The sequence below is a fragment of the Papio anubis genome, chromosome X (genome assembly GCF_008728515.1).
Source record: "Papio anubis isolate 15944 chromosome X, Panubis1.0, whole genome shotgun sequence".
NCBI lineage: Eukaryota > Metazoa > Chordata > Mammalia > Primates > Cercopithecidae > Papio > Papio anubis.
The window spans coordinates 10707893-10724066 of NC_044996.1; the positions used below are offsets into that span (position 1 = coordinate 10707893).

The following is a 16174-nucleotide window of genomic DNA, read 5'->3' on the forward strand; positions in this document are numbered from 1 at the left end:
GTGGCCGGATCTCAGCTCACTGCAAGCTCTGCCTCCCGGGTTCACGCCATTCTCCTGCCTCAGCCTCCCGAGTAGCTGGGACTACAGGCGCCCGCCACCTCGCCCGGCTAGTTTTTTTGTATTTTTTAGTAGAGACGGGGTTTCACCGTGTTAGCCAGGATGGTCTCGATCTCCTGACCTCGTGATCCGCCCGTCTCGGCCTCCCAAAGTGCTGGGATTACAGGCTTGAGCCACCGCGCCTGGCCATCCTCACCATTTTATATAAAATAAATGTCAAGTTGGATAAGGACACATCTTGTTGGTTTTTACCACTTATCCTAATCAATTTAATATCACTTCCAGCGTGTCACAGCACTGAATAAACAATATGATAATTGGAATTCCTCTGCTCCTTGAATTAGTAAGCAAATTACAGTGCATATCAATCATGCATAATAAGTCTGAAGCATGGTTTGATTACATTTCATTTGCATAAGAATTTTCTATAATTTTTAAAAACTGATCATTTTTAATTCAGAATAGATTTAAATGCCACACAACTGCTGCTCTCCTCTTGAAATGCAAAGCAACCTTCTTACATAATACAAAAATGCTAATCAAATTTTTAAAGCAGAACCTGGCTTGTTAATGAGTTTTCACCTTTCTACATCCTGTCAAATCTCATTACATTGTCACCTTTTTGGGTTCACAATTGGAATACACATTGATGTGGCTCAATTCTAATTGTAACATTATGTTGCTGCACTTACAAGGGAAACATCTTTTAAATAATTCTTGTATTGTTCAATTTGAAGGGTAACTTCCTCTTTTTGCATCCCGTAGTTTGTAAAACCCCTACTATTTACATAAATATTGATGCAAATATAGTCCCTGATAAGTCAAAAGTCTAAAGCATAAAAATGAAACAAACAGGAAACAGCAGACAAATAAATATAGATTTTGGAGTTAAATTATAATGATGTAGAATGCAGTAATAAAAACAGCTTATTAAATAAAACTGTTTAGAAATATAACTCATTAGGGAGATATCACATTAAAATAACTACTCATAAAATATTTCAGAGGAAAGCCAATTTTTGGATTTTCATATGTGTATTTCCTACAGGAGTCAACAATTTTAAAGGTGAAAAAACTTGTAAGGATTTTAAAGCATGTGAAAGATACTTAAATCTTTTAAAAGAACATTTCTAAGAGTAGACCTTAGAAGCCAAGAAAAGGTGTAGGACAAGTGACTTATTTTTAAAACATACCATGTACTACGTAAAATTTTTCAATGTTTAGTAGGATAAAAAGAATCAGTTATATTAGAGAAGCCAGCAACTAGTGAAAAAAAAAGTGAATTTAGTTGCACAATAAACTCTTAGAAAAACCACCTACCAGTACATTGGCTAGAAACAACAGTTCCTAATAGATCTTATTACTACATATTAAATTTTCTATTCTATGCAAGGAAAAAATATATATTGTCAATTATGATAACTTGTTCTTAAATTTTAATTTCTAGCTTTTATGAGTAAATAGTGTACATATTTATAGGTTACATGAGATATTTTGATACAGGTGTGCAATGTGCAATACACATCAAGGTAAATGAAGTATCTTGCATTTATCCTATGTGTTACTAACAATTCAATTCTACTCTTTTAGTTATTTCAAAATGTACTATTAAGTTATTTTTTACTATAGTCACCCTGTTGTGCCAGCAAATACTATGTCTTATTCACGGTAACTTTTATTCCTCTAGAGGAACTGAAAAATTTCCATGGAGAAAAATCAGCATGGTAAAAGAGTTTATTGAATCATTGTGAGGCATGCTTCCATCAGTAAACTCCTGGTTTAGAAGCTATCATGGAGGGAGGTGGAGCAAGATGGCAGAATGGAAAGTTCCACCAATTACCCCACGCCCTTAAAAATCACGAAGTTAACAACTACCTACATAGGAAAAAACACTTCCATGAGAACCGAAAATCAGGTGAGCACCCACGGTACCTGGTTTTAACTTCATATGGCTAAAAGAGGCACTGAAGAGATAGAAAAAAACAGTCCTGAATCACCAATACTGCCCCTCCCCCACAACCAGCAGCCACAGCATGGTGCTGAGAGCATCTCTAGGCACTGCCGGCAGAAAGAACCAGCAATTGTGAGGTTAAAAACTCAGTGTTGTTCTGTTAGAGCAGAAAGGAAAACCAGAACAAACAGCTGAGGCCCACCCACAGACGGAGCATTTAAAGAGGTTTCAGCCACAGGAGTTTACCCATCCCCGGGGCCCCAACTAGGGTGACAGCAAACATCGCCACCAAGGGCCCAAGTGTTCTTGGTCTCTAAGTAAACTCGAAAGGCAGCCTAGGCAATAAGGACTGGAACTAGTAGGTGAGTCCTAGGGCTGAACTAGATCCAGTAGGCTGGGATAGGGGTTGCAGCAAGTTACATACTGACAAACCAGCTGGTGCAGCCAAGAGAATGCTGGCATCACTCCTCCCCCAACCCCATACTGCACAGCTCATGGCTCCAAAAGCCATGACTGTCATGTCATCTGTCTGAGAAGTAAAGAGGGAAGAGCGGGAAGGCTTTTTTTTTTTTTTTTTTTTTTTTTTTGACAACAGCCAACCACAGCAGAATAGGGAACTGGTCAGATAAAAGACGACCCTGTTCCAGGCCCTCGCTCCCAGACATCATTCCTAGACACACCCTGGGCCACTTCCTTGAAGAAAAGAACCTAGTGCTGGAAGCATTCATCACCTGCGAACTGAAGAACCTGTGGTACTGAATAATGACAGGGATACCCAGGTACTATGAGATTTGCTGGCTTCAGGTAAGACTCGGCACAATACCAGCTGTGGTGTCTGTGGGACAAAACTTGTGCTTGAGCAAAGGAGAAGGAAAAGTAAAGAAGACTTTTTCTTGCACCTGAGGTACCAACACTGCTAGAGGGGTTATAGTACTAAGCAGGCTCTTGGGGTCCCCGATTCCAGGACTTAACTATGGATGGTATTCTGGGCCTACATTTGGCAAGAAGAGAGCCCACTGTCCTAAAGGGTGAGTCCCAGACCAAGTAGCATTCACCACAAGCTGACTTAAGAGACTTTAGGCCTTAAAGCAACATTGGTGTAGTCTGGTAGTACTTCCTCATGGTCAAGGGTGGCAGTGGCAATGGGGTAAAACTCCTGTGCCCTTGAAAAGGGGGAAAATGAATGGGAAAAACTGCATCTTGTGATGAGCGCCAGTTCAACTGCAAAACCAGAGAATACCAAGTAGACTTCTAAGGTTTTTGACTCTACTCTCTGTCCCCCAGATGTAACTTCTGGACCCACCCAAGGCCTGGGAGACTTCATCACCCTGATGGGAGGAACACACGTCTGGCTGGATTTGCTACCCACTGACCGTAGAGCCCCAGGACCTTGAGCAAACATATGGAGCAGTGAGGGAGTGGTTACAGCACAACTTGGGTTAGACTCAGTTCTGTGCTGGTTTCAGATCTTACCCAGCACAGTCGTAGTGGTGGGAGGCAACTGGGGTACTTGATTACTCCGCCCTCAGCCTAAGGTGGCTCAGAACAGAGAAAAAGACTATATTTGTGAGAAAGTAATAAAAGAGAATAAGAAATTGTGCCTGGTAATCCAGAGAATTCTCTCAGATTTTGTCCAAGACCATCAAAGTGGTACCTTTATGAGTCTGCAAGAACCACAGCAGAAGCAGCTTAGATTACAACACCTAAGTCCTTTCAAATAACTGGAAACCTTCCAAAGAAGGTTTTTTGTAGCTATCTGCTACAAAAAAGGCCAGAGAGTGAAGACAACAATAATGACCTAACTCTTCAATGCCCAGACAGTGAACAACATTTAATAGCATCTACACCATCCAGGAAAACATGATCTTAACAAATGAACTAAATAAGGCACCAGGGACCAATCCTGGAGAAACAGAGGTATGTGATCTTTCAGACAAAGAATTCAAAATAACTGTCCTGAGAAAACTCAACAATATTCAAGATAACACATAAAAGAAATTCAAGATTGTATTAGATTAATTCATGAAAGAGATTAAAATAATGCAAAAGAATCAAGCATAAATTCTGCAAAAAAGCAACTGGCATACTGAAGAATGTATTAGAGCTCTTTAACAGCAGAATGAATCCAGCAAAAGAAAGAATCATTGAGCTTGAGGACAGGCTATTTGAAAATACACAGTCAGAGACAAAATAAAATAAAATAAAATAAAATAAAAAACAATGAAGCATGCCTCCAGGATTTAGAAAATAGCCTTAAAAGGCAATTCTAATAGTTATTGGCCTTATAAAGGAGGCAGAGAAAGAGATAGAGGTAGAAAGTTTACTCAAATAAATAATAGCAAAGAACTTTCCAATCCTAGAGAAATACATCAATATCAAAGAAGAAAGTTATAGAACATCAAGCAGATTTAACCTAAAGAAGACTAACTCAAGGCATTTTATGATCAAACCCAAAGGTCAAGGCAAAGTAAGGATCCTAAAACCAGCAAGAGAAAAGAAACAATAACATACAATTAAGCTCCAATACATCTAGCAGAAGAATTTTAAGTAGAAACCTTACAGGCCAAGAGAAAGTGGCATAACAAATTTGAAGTGCTAAAGAAAAAAACTAATTACCTTGGAATAGTATATCTGCTGAAAATATCCCTCAAACATGAAGGAGAAATACTTTCCCAGGTAAACAAAAGGTGAGGGATTTCATTAATACCAGAACCATCCTAAAAGAAATGCTAAAGATAGTATATCAAACAGAAAGAAAAGGACATTAATGAGCAATAAAAAATCACCTGAGGGTACAAAACTTAATGGTAATAGTGAGTACACAGAAAAACAGAATATTTTATCACTGTAACTGTGATGTGTAAACTACTCTTACACTAAATAAAAAGATTAAACGACGAACTAATCAAATATAATAACTACAAAAGTATTTCAAAACACAGTCAGTAAATTTACTTATAAATAGGAATTACAAAAGGTAAAATAGCAGGGGGATGAAGTTAACGTGAGGCTTATTAGTTTTCCTTTTGCTTGCTTTTTGTTTACACAAAAGGCATTAAGTTGTTATCAGGTTAAAATAATGGGTTATAAGTTAATATTTGCACACCTCATAGGAACTTCAAATCAAAAAACAGACAATGGATACACAATAAATAAAAAGCAAGAAACTAAATCGCATCACCAGATAAAATTGTTTTCACAAGAGGAAGACAGAAATGAGACTGAAAATAACAGGGTGGAGAAATATATTCCATGCCAATGGTAAACAAAAAACAGCAGGAGTCATTATACTTATAACAGACACAACAGATTCGAAGACAAAAACTATATGAAGAGACAAAGTCACTATATAATGACAAAAGTGTCAATTCAGCAGAGGAAATAAAAATTTAATTATATATGCACTCAATACCAGAGCATCCAGATATATAAAGGAGATATTATTAGAACTAAAGAGGGAGATAGGCCCCAATACAATAATATATGAAGACTTCAACAGCCAAGTTTCAACATCGGACATATTTCCAGACAGAAAAACAAAAAAAAAATCAGCCTTAATCTGCACTGTATATCAAATGGATTTAGTAGATATTTAGAGAACATTTTATCCAAGAGTTACAGAATACACATTCATTTTCTTAGTCCAAAGACTATTCTCAAGAATAGACCATGTTAAGTCACAAAACAAATCTTAAAACATAGAAAAAAGTTAAAATAATATCAAGTATCTTCTCTGACCACAATGGAATAAAACTTGAAATTAATAACAGGAAGAATTTTAGAAACTATACAAACACATGAAAATTAAACAATATGCTCCTGAATGACTAGTGGGTAAATGAAGAAATTGAGAAGAAAATTGAAAAATTTTTTGAAACAAAGGATAATGAAAACACAACATATCATAACCTATGGGATACAGCAAAAACAGTACTCAGAGAGAAACTTATAGCTATAAGTTCCTACATCAAAAAAGGGCAAAAACTTCAAATAATCTAACAATATACCTTAAAGAAACAGAAAAGCAAGAACAAATCAAACCCAATATTAGTAGACAAAAAATATAAATATCAGACCACAAATAAATAAAACAGAAACAAGAAAACGTGAAAGATCCAAACACCAAAAAGTTACCTTTTTTACAGGAAAAAACAAAATTGACAAACCTTTAACCAGACTAAGAAAAAAAGAGATCTGAATAACTAAAATCAGAAATGAAAAATGAGACAATACAGCTGATATGCAGAAAATATAAGGATTATTAGTGACTACTGTTGAGTATATGTGAATATATTGGAAAATCTAGAATAAATGGACAAATTCCTAGGTATAGACAACCTGCCATGACAGAACCATAAAGAAATGCAAAACGTGAACAGACCAATGACAAGTAACAAGATCAAAGCCATAAGTAAACATCTTACAGTAAAGAAAAACCTGGGACCTAATGGCTTCACTACCGAATTTTACCAAACATTTAAAGAAGAACTAATACCAATCCTACTGAAGCAATTCCAAAAAAATAGATGAGGAGGAAATACTTCCAAACTCACTCTACATGGCCAGTATTACCCTGACACTGAAACCAGACAAAGACACATCAAAGATAGAAATCTACAGGCCAATATATCTGATGAATATTGATGCCAAAATCCTAAACCAAATACTAGCAAACCAAATTCAACAATACTTTAGTAACTTTATTCATCAAGACAAAGAGGAATTTATCCCTGAGATGCAAGGATGGTTTAATATATGCAAATAGATCAATGCAATATATCATATCAATTGATGCTGAAAAAGTATCCAATAAAATTTAACATCCATTTATGATATAAATCCTCAAAAACCTGGGTAGAGAAGGAACATATGCAACATAATCAAAACCCTATATGACAGACTCACAGCTAGTATCATAGTGATTGGAATAAAAAACTAGAAGTCTTTTCTCTAAGGTCTGGAGGATGACAAGAATGCCCATTGTCACCACTGTTTTTCAACATAGTACTGGAAGTGCTAGCTAGAGCATTCAGACAAAAGAATGATATAAAAGTGTATTTGTCTGTTTTCACATTGCTATAAAGATCTACCTGAGACTGGGTAATTTATAAAGAAAAGCAGTTTAATTGCCTCACAGTTCCACAGGCTGGACAAGCAGCATGGCAGAGGAGGCCTCTGGAAATTTACAACCATGGCTGAAGATGAAGGGAAAGCTGGTACATCCTACATGGCTGAAGCAGGAGGTAGACAGAGTGAGGGGATGTTGCTATACACATTTAAACAACCAGATCTCATGAGAATTCATTGCAGATGATATGATATTATATTTGGAAAAACCTAAAACTCCACAAGGAAACTCTTAAAACTTATAAACAAATCGAGTTAAGTTGTGGGATACTAACTCAACATACATAAATCACCAGTATTTCTATACACCAACAGTGAACAATGTGAAAAAGAAGTAAAAGGAGTAATCCAATTTATAATAGCCATACAGGCTTTCCGGACCTGGCCGAGCAGGAGGCGCCATCATGGGAGTTGACATCCGCCACAACAAGGACCGAAAGGTTCGGCGCAAGGAGCCCAAGAGCCAGGATATCTACCTGAGGCTGTTGGTCAAGTTGTACAGGTTTCTGGCCAGAAGAACCAATTCCACATTCAACCAGGTTGTGCTGAAGAGGTTGTTTATGAGTCGCACCAACCGGCCACCTCTGTCCCTTTCCCGGATGATCCGGAACATGAAGCTTCCTGGCCGGGAAAACAAAATGGCCGTGGTTGTGGGGACCATAACGGATGACGTGTGGGTTCAGGAGGTGCTCAAACTGAAGGTATGTGCATTGCGTGTAACCAGCCGGCCCGCAGCCGCATCCTCAGGGCAGGGGGCAAGATCCTCACTTTCGACCAGCTGGCCCTGGACTCCCCCAAGGGCTGCGGCACTGTCCTGCTCTCCGGTCCTGGCAAGGGCCGAGAGGTGTACCGGCATTTCGGCAAGGCCTCAGGAACCATGCACAGCCACACCAAACCCTAAGTCCGCTCCAAGGGCCGGAAGTTCGAGCGTGCCAGAGGCCGACGGGCCAGCCCAGGCTACAAGAACTAACCTTGGATCCTACCCTCTTATTAAAAAGATTTTGAATGCTGAAAAAAAAAAAAATAGCCATACAGAAAATTAAATACCTAGAAATTAACCAAAGATGTGAAATATCTCTCTGATGGAAACAAAGAAAATTAAAGAGGACACAAAAAAGTGGAAAAAATTCTATGCTAATGGATTGGAAGAATCAATAATGTTAAAAAGGTCCATATTACCCAAAGGAATCTACACATTCAATGCATGAAATCTCCATCAAAATACCATTACCATTCTTCAAAGAAATAGAAAAAACAATTCTAAAATGAATGTGAAACCACAGAAGACTCAGAATAGTCAAAGCTATCCAAGGCAAAAAGAACAAAACTGGAGGAATCACATTACCTGACTTCAAATTATATTACAGAGACATAGTAACCAAAACAGTCTGGTACTGCCCTAAAAATAGACGTGTAGATATATGGTACAGAATAGAGAACCTAGAAACAAATTCACACATGTACAGTGAAGTCATTTATTACAAAGATGCCAAGAACATATACTGGGAAAAAGACAGTCTCTTCAGTAAATGGAGGTGCTGGGAGAACTGAGTATTTATATGCAAAACAATGAAACTCAACCCCTATCTCTTACCATGTACAAAAATTAAATAAAAATGGATTAAAAAGTAGCTGGGCCTGGTGGTACGTGCCTGTAGTCTCAGTTACTCAGAAGACTGAGGTGGGAGAATCACTAGAATCCGGGAGGTGGAGGCTGCAGTGAGCTGAGACCACCCCCATTGCACTCCAGCCTGGGCAACAGTATGAGATCCTGTCTCAAATTTAAAAAAAAAAAAAAAAAGACTAAATACTTAAATCTAATACCACATACTGAAACTACTGCAAGAAAACTTTGGGGAAAATCACCAGGATATTGGCCTGGGGAAACATGTCTTGGGCAACACCCCACAAGCACAGGCAATCAAGCAAACGTAGACAAATGTAATCTCATCAAGTTGAACAACTAATCTCATCAAGCTTCTGCACAACTAAGGGTGCAATCAACAAAGTGAAGAGACAACCCACAGAATGGGCGAAAACATTTGCCAGCTACACCTCTGACAAGAAATTAATACACAGAATATATAACAAGCTCAAACAACTCTATAGGAAAATAAATCTAATAATTCAATCAAAAATGGACAAAACATTTGAATAGACCTTTCTCAAAACAAGACACACAAATGGAAAACAGGTATGTAAAAATGCTTAACATCACTAATCCATTGGAGAAATGAAAATCAAAACTACAATGAGATATTATCTCACCCTAATTGAAGTGGCTTATATCCAAAAGACAGGCAATAACAAATACTGGTGAGGAAGCAGAGAAGAGGCAACACTTGTACACTGTTGGCGGGAATGTAAGTTAGTTCAACCTCTATGGAGAACAGTTTGGAGGTTCCTCAAGAATCTAAAAATTGAGCTACCATATGATCCAGCAGTCTTACTGATGGATATATAGCCAAAAGAAAGGAAACTAGTATATCAAAGAGATATCTGTACTCCAATGTTTGTTGCAGCACTGTTTACAATAGCTAAGATTTTGAAGCAACCTAAGGATCCATTAATAGGTGAATGGATTATGAAAATATGGTACACATACATCATGATGTTCTATTCAGCCATAAAACTGAATGAGATACAGTCATTTGCAACAACACGGATGTAAGTGGAGATCATTATGTTAAGTGAAATAAGCCAGGAACAGAGAGACACATATCACATGTTCTCGCTTATTTGTGGGATTTAAAAATCAAAACAATTGAACTCCTGGTAATAGAGAGTAAAAGAATGATTACCAGAAGCTTTTATTGTTAGTGGGGTTTTGTCGGGGAGGTGGGGATAGTTACTGCCTATAAAAACATAGAAAAATGAATAGGACGTACTATTTGATAGCACAATAGGGTGACTATAGTAAATAATAACTTGATCGTGTATTTTAAAGTAACTTAAATAATGTAATTGGACTATTCGTAACTCAAAGAATAAATGCTTGAGTTGATGAATAGACACTCCATTCTTTATGATGTGTTCATGTATTCATAAATAAATGTATGCACCTGCTATATACCCACAAAAATTTTAAGATAATAAAAATATTTAAAAAGTAAAAAACAGAAAAATATAAAGAATTGTTTAGTTTTTTTTCCATGAAAATCTCATGTATGCCTTGTTGATATAATCACCTGTATGCAAAGCCTATAAGCCACTTCTTTTATTCTCTTATCCCCTACAGTTTTCATTGTTCTTTCCTCTTCTCAAGCACAACAGGCACACTTCTACCCCAGGATGTTTGTAATTGTGATCTCCTTTTCCCAGAATCCCTTTGTTTCAGACATCTGCATAGGTCATGATTTTACTTCTTGCAGGTTTGTGTTCAAAAGTCACTGTATGAGTGCGGCCTTCACTGACCACCCAGTTCAAAATATTTTTTCTTTCTTTTTTTTTTTTTTTTTTTTTTTTTTGAGACAGAGTCTTGCTCTGTCGCCCAGGCTGGAGTGCAGTGGCCAGATCTCAGCTCACTGCAAGCTCCGCCTCCCGGGTTTAGGCCATTCTCCTGCCTCAGCCTCCCGAGTAGCTGGGACTACAGGCATCCGCCACCTCTCCCGGCTAGTTTTTTGTATTTTCTGGTAGAGACGGGGTTTCACTGTGTTAGCCAGGATGGTCTCGATCTCCTGACCTCGTGATCCGCCCGTCTCGGCCTCCCAAAGTGCTGGGATTACAGGCTTGAGCCACCACACTCGACTCAAAATATTTTTATTCCAGAATTTTCTATCTCCCTGTCTTGCATTTTATTTTTATGGTTCTCATCAGTCATCATTGTCTATTCAAAATACATGTTTTGCCCCATAATTATTAAGTTTGTATAATAGATACAAATATATCTAGGAGTGGTCTGCATTGATTTGGGGATGAAACCATTGCTAACAGTAAGTAGAGACAGAGAATGAAATAAATACAGTCCACAATTCAAATGGCTTCCAAATCACTACTACCCAAAAGAATGAATGCTACATTTTTTTCACTCTCATTTAACTAAACTAGCATATACTTAGATAACAGAGAGTCTAAAATACAAATTTCTACTACTGCAAGTTAGATTGTGTTTTATGGCTGAACCAAGTTCATAAGCAATCATTAATGTCTGCCCAGGACATGTCCACGACTAAGCTTATTGTCCTCAGTCAGCTAGTAAGGAATAGGTTAATATTAGTTGAGGATGTTACTACATTTTTATACAAATATATGTTCATTTAGTGGTTGCTTGAAAACTTTAAGGTAAAGTTTATTTATATATACATTTTTATTTATATACATTTATATAAAATGTATATATATATTTATTTATCTATATATTCACTGGTATAATATCTATTTGCAATATTAATCACTGAGATGTGAAAGAATTTCCTTATCATAACCGGCAGCCCAAGAAAAAATGATCTAATGCAGAAAAATCTCTACCAGATTTAGAAAGTGTGAATTCTTTCAGTATCTTCTGATCAATATTAAAGTCAAAAAAGATTCTTCTGAGAAGATTCATCTTTGCTCATATTAAGCAGTATTTATTATACAAACACAGATCAGGAAAAATGTTCAGGTCTTGAATCTTGCCAAATGAAGACAGAAGCACAATTGCAATGGAGGACAATAAATAACAATGATAACACTGACCACCTCTTGCTGAATGCCTGCTGTGTGCCAAGTACGGTGTTAGAAACTAAGAAACAATCTCTCATGCAATCTTCAAACAACTCTGGAAAGTAGGTCCATTTTTCACCATATTATTTAGTAACTTGAAACTCAGAAAGATGAAGTGGTATATCTAAAATCACAGGCATGTGACAGTAAAAAGAGTAGCTGGGAGTATTAATTCATCCTCACACTACGAATAAAGACATAACCAAGACTGGGTAATTTATAAAGGAGAGAGGTTTAATTGACTCGCAGTTCAGCACGGCTGGGGAGGCCTCAGGAAACTTAAAATCATGGTGGAAGGGGAAGCAAACACATCCTTCATCACATGACGACAGGAAGGAGAAGTGCCAAGCAAAAAGGGAAAAGCCTCTTACAAAACCATCAGATCTCATGAGAATTCACTCACTATCACGAGAACAGCAGCATGGGGGTAACCACACCCATGATTCACTTACCTCCTACTGGGTCCTTCCCATGACATGTGGGGATTAGTGGAAATACAATTCAAGATGAGATTTGGGTTGGGACACAGCCAAACCATATCACTGGGATTCCAACCCAGAGGTCTGGATTCAAAAACTAAAGGCTTTACTCTACATTATCTTCTAGGACACACTAAGGGGTCAGGAAACTGAGACCATTTGGAACTATAAAATAGAAATGACAGCATCCCAGTTGCATAACCACATTCTTTCCTGTAGGCCTTACTATCTAATAAGTCCATTGAGAGGTATGTGGAGAAGGTAGCTAGAAAAGTTGAATAATTTTTTATGTCTATAGATTCCTAGAGCTTATAAAGTATTATTTAACACGTTAGCTTGTTGGCTTCTTATTATAATGGCAGGTGTCAATTCCATTTTCCAATTAAGTGAAGTGAGGCTCAGAGAGATTAAGGTATTTGTCTGGAGCCATTTAGAAGCAAGAACTCAAACCCAAACCCTCTGTTTCTAAAAGACTTTTATTATTATTATTATTTTTCCTGTCTAGTGCTCAGTTGTTCAGCTTCCTCAAAAATACATAAGATGCTATCTATTTAGAAATATACTTTAAACCTTTAAATTATTAAGATGGTTAAATAGTTTTAAATGCTTATTTTGTGTACATAAAATTAATTTCTATGCCTTTCAAATAAAACCATGTATGTATATAAATGTATGTTTACATATATGTATGTATATTAGTGTTTGTCAGATTCTTGAATCAAAGGGAATGTTTAGAGTTTTCTGTTTTAACGCTGTTAAGTTTTAGCAGTGATAGTAGGAGAATTAAATAGAATGAGAATAAAATGTAGCCATCTGCTTTGCAAATTTGAAACACATCTCCTTATTTTTAAAATGCAGTTATAAAACGCATTAATTTAAATCTGCAATATGTGGCATGCATTAGGAATAATACATGTTTGATCATTAAAATGGTATATTTTATTATTCCATTTTGATTTCTATTTTATTATTTATTGCCTGTAGTTAGCAAAATGTCATTATGTTATCTCTAGGCAATTGTTCTTGCCTTAAAGAGAAGGTGAGGTTGCTTTTTGATACAGTTATATATCTTTGACATAGCTGCCTTATATTCACTCAATCTTGACATCTGGCTCACAGTACATATAATGTAGTGTAATATCATTAGGAGGTCTATAAATAAATGGTTGCTAAGGTTATGAAAATTAAAAAAAAAAGATAGACAAGAGACCATAGTAGTGGCAGATTTCAGTGACACACTACATTTATTATATATTTTCCTATATTTCATGTTATAGAAAAATGTGTTATAATTTGTTGAATTCTGTTGTTCATTTCAATAGGCATAAGAAACAATATGTTAGGCCGGGCGCGGTGGCTCAAGCCTGTAATCCCAGCACTTTGGGAGGCCGAGACGGGCGGATCACGAGGTCAGGAGATCGAGACCATCCTGGCTAACCCCGTGAAACCCCGTCTCTACTAAAAAATACAAAAAACTAGCCGGGCGAGGTGGCGGGCGCCTGCAGTCCCAGCTACTCGGGAGGCTGAGGCAGGAGAATGGCGTAAACCCGGGAGGCGGAGCTTGCAGTGAGCTGAGATCCGGCCACTGCACTCCAGCCTGGGTGACAGAGCGAGACTCCGTCTCAAAAAAAAAAAAAAAAAAAGAAACAATATGTTTAATTACAGTCAATGTCTCATTTTATGTTTCATTATTTTTCTGCCTAATTTATCATTTTGTCTTGCTCATTACTGCTTTCTGTTCACTTTAGATAACACATGTGGAAACTCTGAGTTCTGCAGTGTCCTCTGAAAAATATTAGTATAAAAAAATTCCTCTGAGCAGGTCTACCTTAGGTTATACTGAATAGTATTTATTATGTAGAACCATTCTGTTCAATTGATAGTTAACAGCAAACTATTTTCTGATCGTGTTCTATTAGGACTAATTTAAAACAAAAGCATAACTCTGATCTTAGGATAATTCAATGTTCTCCTGCTATTTCCATGGATTTATGGCCATTTTCTCTAGTGAAATTTTCTGTATTGAAAAAAGCATCATTTTTTTTTCTAGTGGGTATATATGCCACAAGGTGAGAGATTGGCATTTTCAAACAATATTGAAATAAAATGTATAAACAATGATAAAAGAAATATAAATATAGAATCATGCACAAATACATCATTTAAGGAAAAGGGTACTCGTTCTCAATGATCTTGATAGTTTTATAGAAGTATAATCAAATGTGTATTCTGGTTCTGCTTTTAGTTAGTTGGGTGACTGTAGGTGAGTCACTTCACTGTTTCTAGACCTTTTTTTTGTTATCTGAAACATAAGGAATTTGGCCTTCGTATAAACTAATGCTCTTACCATTTGTGCATTTTATTTGGTCACTTAATCTCAATTTCTATAGATGGATTAGAGCAGAAAAACAAAGAAGACACAGCTTTCCATGTAGAACAGGTTCAAAAAATATTTGTTGGCCGGGCGCGGTGGCTCACGCCTGTAATCCCAGCACTTTGGGAGGCTGAGGCGGGCAGATCATGAGGTCAGGAGATCGAGACCATCCTGGCTAACACGGTGAAACCCCGTCTCTACTAAAAATGCAAAAATTAGCCAGGTGTGGTGGCGGGTGCCTGTAGTCCCAGCTACTTGGGAGGCTGAGGCAGGAGAATGGCATGAACCCGGGAGGCGGAGCTTGCAGTGAGCCGAGATTGTACCACTGCACTCCAGCCTGGGCAACAGAGTAAGACTCTGTCTCAAAAAAATAAGTAAATAAATAAAAATTGTTGAATGAAATAACAATCTGTGTTGAAAGTGGAGTGGTCAGCCCAAGTACCCTGCTCAGAATAGATTTACCATTGGATGCCTCTGGGTACAGCACACACATTAGTGTTTACATAAGTTACTGGTTACCAAGTGCTCACAACTTCTCGTTACTTATCATATGACATGGCTTGACCTAACCATAGTTAGGCCTGTCTTCTCCCCTTACGCCACCTCACATGTAAGCAAGCTCCAAGGTGGATAATGTCTTACGAGAGAGAGATTTCTTGTCGAAGCACTCTGATTTTGCCAAACTGCCCACCCCCAGCACTGGCTCCCTGTTATAAAGTTTTTATGAGCCCTATTACCACTCCCTACAAAAGAAATGCCTTTCTCTGTTTAATTTTGAGATACTTGCAGATCCTGACATTGGAGTTTCCTCTCAATTGCAATAGTCATTTGTAATATAATCTCTATTTACATCCAGTTTTGATGTGATGCGATACTAGGCAAGTAAGCTGATCTTTACAGCTATATCATCTTGCCTCTGTGATAATTTAAATTTGTTTATTGTGGCCTTTATCTCTTGACCTCGCTGAAAGTCTGTTTTGAATATTTTGTCTTCCTCATGGACAAATATGTAAACTGAGTCTATACCATAAGGTCTTTTCAATATCTCTAAAATGTGAACATTTCTGAAGCATTCTTCTCACGTGATTCTTTAACTTTTTTTTTTTTCAGAAACGGTTTGCTCATTCTTTTCTCATTTGGTTTCTGTAATTTGAATATATGTATCTAGGACTTTCTTTTAAATTTTTCTTTTTTTAACCATTCCACTTTTTCCTCCAGTCACTTCCATGGCTTAAGTATACTTGTAAATATATATTTCCCATCCCAAAACAATATATGTATTTCTATTTTCCCATCTGTCAGGATTTTATATGTACACATATTGGAAAGTTGTTGGGCCTCTTTGTGGCCCAGTTGCAGGCTATGGGACAATGAGAAGCCACAGAAGAATTAGTTGATCCTGTGAGAAAACAATGTGCCTAAAATAGGATTAGTTGAGACCTCTAATTGAGAATCACCCTCTCCTTAGTGTTCCCAGAAATT

At 37.2% G+C, this 16174-nt stretch overlaps 1 pseudogene across 1 annotated transcript; it reads left to right on the plus strand.

Annotated features, from left to right (window-relative positions):
• The first annotated feature begins 7477 nt into the window (after positions 1–7477).
• Positions 7478–8105, plus strand: LOC101001655 (annotated as a pseudogene). Its single transcript, XR_163460.5, has one exon. The product of XR_163460.5 is annotated as a 60S ribosomal protein L18 pseudogene (transcript).
• The last annotated feature ends 8069 nt before the right edge of the window (positions 8106–16174 follow it).